Genomic DNA, 5100 nt, shown 5'->3' on the forward strand with positions numbered 1-5100 from the left:
TGCATGTGATGCTGCAAGGATAATAATTGATGCAGAGCTGTATATGTCTGTGGGAGTCCTCCGTTATGTTAAGGATGAAATAGTCAAATATTTAATTAGTGAATTATATAACATAATCTGATTAAATATACAATTATGAAATGTACAAATGAATTGAATGTCCGATGACCCTCTAATTCCCAGCCGGGAATTGAGAACTATTTCTTGTATCTAACAATGACTGTTTCCATTTCCTGTTTGAAATGATTTCATAAAGATTAACTTGTAGGTTGGGTCGGCCGTAAGGAACGCAAATGCACTGTTAGCAAACACCTTGAGAGGACTAGAATACAAAAGCAAGGATGTAATTCTTGGGTTCTGTAAGGCATTAGTCAGGCCACACTTAGAATATTGTGAGCAGTTTTGAGCCCCTTATCTAAGAAAGGATGTACTGACATTGGAGAGGTTCCAGAGGAGGTCATGAGAATGATCCCAAGAATGAAAGGGTTTAACATGTGAGGAGTGTTTTAATGGTGCTAGATAGAGTGGCACAATGTCAGAATAGAGGGATGTCAATTTAGAGTGGAGATGAGGAAATTTTTCTTAAGTCAGAGGATGTTGAATCTGGATTCATTGCCACAGACGGCTGTGTAGGCCAAGTCATTAGTTATATTTAAGGTAAAGTTTGGTAGATTATTAATTAATGGGGCATCAAAAGTTACCAGGAGAATGGATGATGGATCAGCCATGAAGGATGTCCATTTAGAATGGAGATGAGGAAATTTTTCTTAAGTCAGAAGATGTTGAATCTGTGGATCCATTGCCACAGACGGCTGTGTAGGCCAAGTCATTAGTTATATTTAAGGAGAAGTTTGGTAGATTATTTATTAATTGGGCATCAAAAGTTACTAGAAGAAAGCAGGAGACTGGATGATGGATCAGCCATGAAGGAGTGACAGAGCAGACTCAATAGACCAATGGTCTAATTCTGCTCCCATGACTTATGAATATGAGTGACATACTAACTTTGTCACTGAATACAAATAGATGCAGACCCTGAAACAACTAAGACTGTTCACATAAGGTATTCCTGCCTGATAATTTATTGCACTTTTGGTCTGCTTCCAGGTTTTCAGCCAGGGAGTCCACCATTCTGTCTGTCTGGAACATTTCATAAATCGAAATCAAGGAATTACTTCTGTGTTGGACTTTAATTAGACTAATCTTAGTATCAATGTAAATTAAAACACATGGGACTGTTGTTTAAATCATGGTGTCAATTGCACTTCAAAAACATTTAGCCAGTGTAGAATAGTGACATGAATCTCTTGGATACAAAAGGTAAACTTTAACACAGACATTTTAAAGCACACAGTATTTTTATTATATAAAAATAAGTTTAAAATCAAAATTTTAACCAGGTTATTTTGTAATATTTTTGAGGTGTAAGCATTTTTTGATTAATTACACACCTATCAGTAAAACAATTTTGAATTTCTGGTTCATCAGTAATGTGAAATAAGGAAAAAACAAATCCAAAGCAGTGAATGCATTTTTTTCAGTTGTGCTGCGGGGGAGGGGGAAACTGCCATTCATTACAGATTATACCCTTCCTTGCATGCTGTTGGCAGATGATAAATTCTTTTTGGATGCTTAATTGCTTCTCTGGAACTGTGACACATGCTATGACTGACTACATAATAAACCTCCCATCCCCCTTTCCCCAATCACAGTTGATTCCTGCATGCTAAGTGTATACAACCCATCATCCACCACCAAAAAGATTTAATATTTTAATTTATTGCTGTCTACAAAGCAAACAAATCAGTTAATTTTTATTCAACATAAATTATGCAACCTAGTGTATAATTTCAATTCTAATAAATTCAGGAAGACTAATTACAGAGTCCCAGCTGTAAAGATTAGTGCTGTACAGATAAGCTTTGTCAATAAAAAAAACATAAGTTGTACTGTTACCCTTCCTCTCGCAATCTTATTTACCTCCTTATATCCTGAGTTACGTGTCCTCATATCTCCATTTGATACTACTGTTATGTTTTGAAAGCATAACCTACAATAGGTTAAGTAGCTTTACACTATTTTGGTACTAAAATTGCTTTGCTGGTTATAGCATGAATACAGCCACATTCTCCACACAAGAATTGGACAATTAATCTGACACCAAAATCTAAAATCAGTAGAACTGATACAAACTTAAAAGCATTTTAAACTTTTACAAATGTCATCACATTTAATCACGCATCGTATTTATCTCGTTGTTAAGGAATTTAATTTGAGTAAATCTTTGATCAAATGCTTAACATTTAAAATGTAGATTTTAATAGCTCCTTCTTGCAAAGCACAAATTCAATGTCATTTATACATCTTGAATTTCATAAGCATGATTACACAAGAACGTGGCTTTAAATCAACCTTTCATAACATGATTTACAATTCAAGTTGGGCAAAATATTTAAATGAAGTCTAAGAAATGTCTTAATACTGATACAGTGCAATACCTTGAAATGTACTGACAGATGTTACATGCACCAATCTGTACTTGCATAATCATAGTCTAGAGTAAAGTATCTAATGTAATATATCTATGAAGCCAATTTATTTTCTCAATTTTCTTTGCCTCTGCTGAAGGCACAGTTTCTGTCAAGGTTGCAGTTTTGCAGCTGTCGCACACCACATCCTTCAAGTGGTCATTTATCATACGTGTACCAGGCAGAGAGTTTGTACAGGTTTTGAACAAGGGATACTGTGGGTTTCATTGTGTCATATCCTTAAAGGATCACTAAGTAGCAAGTAGTAATATACACCCTGATTCTTTTCCCCCCTTTATGATAAAGGAATGCTGAAGCGAGGTGTTCTCCTGTTTGCCATCTATTGCAGTAGAAACCAAACAAATTTGTGGCTTTATCTAGTCAACTATTTGCTACGTAAACTCACTGAGCTGTGATAAAATTTGGGAATGTAACTTTGAAAATAAATCCCCATAACACCCATTGTCTAGGCACTAATTGTGGATGATTTTAACTAGAATACTGTGCTCACTGGTAACACTTTTAGCATAACCAACAACAGAAACAGAATGCTGGGAGGTCAGCTTCTGCAGAAGAAAATGAGCATTAATGTTTTAAGTTTAAGGTTTTTTGTCAGAATGGCAGATCCTTTCATCTGACAACAGATCTTCAACCTGTAACATTGCCTGCTTCTCTTTCCACAAATGTTGCCTGACTTGTATACTTTTTTTTTGAGATTTCCACCAGTATATTTTTAAATTTTCATTTGACATAATCAGTGCCATTCATCATATTCAAACCTGTCATTACAGGAGAGGCAAATCGACAACTTCGCTCACAATGTCATATTCTCGACTTGTGTGCAGTTCCCAGTGTTTCATGGAAGAGACGAAAACTCAACCTCTGTTCTTTAAAAGGAACATTATTTACTCTGAGAGTAAATTGAAATTAATTTGAAAAAGAGCAGAATGCAGAGAAATGATGTTCAGTATTGGCATTTGGAAATTTTGAGACCGTGTGGTGTGGCTGCAGTCACATATAAGTTTAGCCTAAAGCTCTTGCTGCCAGAGACAGCAGACACGGCATCTGTTGTGGGCCAGAATGAGTGATTAAGAAAAGGCTTAACAAAGTGAAGCTACTTGGTAGAAGAGGAGAGAATGGCCCTTAGAAAACTATTCACAAGATGTGATTGGGAATAAATATCTAACCTCTATGATACACAAGTTCTGGATGTTGGGCCTGATTGGACCCAGAAGATTAATCATTGAGGTCCACAAACTCTTGCTGTTCCAGAATTGGTACAGGATGTGCTTCTGTTCCATGTGAATCTCGCCACATCAGTTGACTTGTTTATCATTTGCAATTAATCTCCTGTGCAGCAACAAATTTTAAGTGTGGCAGCCTGTGATACCATCTGCCAGAAACAAGTGGGAACCAGAAGAAATGCAGGAGGCCTTAAAACTGAGGTAAAACTTGGTTTCACTCTAGCTCCTCTCCTGCTGGATCCCGGAAAAGAGAGTAAACAGGGCTGGTTCATGTTTAGCTAAGTCCAAGCTTCTAGATCTGAGGCCAAATCCAATATCTACCTATGGAAGCAGGTTACAGGTCTTTCACTGTGTAATACTGGGATATCAGTGTGTTTTCTTGCTGTTATAACTACAATTTCAACAAAGTGTTAAAGAGCTAGCTGAAGATTACAAGATTTTTTGATTATCATTCCTGCCGCATTGAACATTTATTTATAAGAGGAAAAAGGAAAGAGATATAAGTTCAAAAATACAACTGCAGATGCTGTGGATCAAAGAATACGTACACGACGCTGGAAGAACTCAGCAGGTCAGGCAGCATCCGTGAGACCCAAGGGTCTCGGCCCAAAACGTTGGCTACTCTTTTCTCACAGATGCTGCCTGACCTGCTGAGTTCTTCCAGCGTCGTGTACGTATTCAAGAGATATAAGCTATTTGGCCTCTCACATCTGCATCACCATACAGTAAGGTCATCTTTCATGTCAGTGCCCCTTTACCTGCACTTATGTCTGTTCCTCCTGTTTTCCCAAAATATCCAAAAATCTATTAATCTCTACCTTGTATGTACTCAGTGACCAAGACTCTACATCCTCACTGTAAAGATAATTCCAACGATTCAATCCTGGCATTTAAAGAAATGTAATCTCATTTTAGGCCTGGCTGGCAAACTCTTATTTTGAGACTATGAACACTGGTTCTTGACACTCAGAAGGGGAAATATCTCTTCATCTATCCTATTAAGCACTATGTAAGAATTTTGTATCCTTCAGAATAAAGGTCAACTCTGCTTATTCTTTCCCCATGGGACATGTACCCCATCCTAGCTGCATGTTACCTCTCAGGTTTGTGCACAAGGGAACTCAAGTCCCTCTGAACACCACCTTTCATTTTCCCATAATGTTAAACATACTTCCTTTTTTATTTTCTTAACTTCACACTCACCACATTATATTCCATCCACAATGTCCACACAATAACTTAGATTATCTATCATTGCCTTGACACTTCCCTGAATCTTCCTGATAATCCATTTTGTCACCCATTTTAGTGTCATCATTTGGATGACT

The sequence above is a fragment of the Hemitrygon akajei genome, chromosome 11, assembly GCF_048418815.1.
Source record: "Hemitrygon akajei chromosome 11, sHemAka1.3, whole genome shotgun sequence".
Taxonomy (NCBI): Eukaryota; Metazoa; Chordata; class Chondrichthyes; order Myliobatiformes; family Dasyatidae; genus Hemitrygon; species Hemitrygon akajei.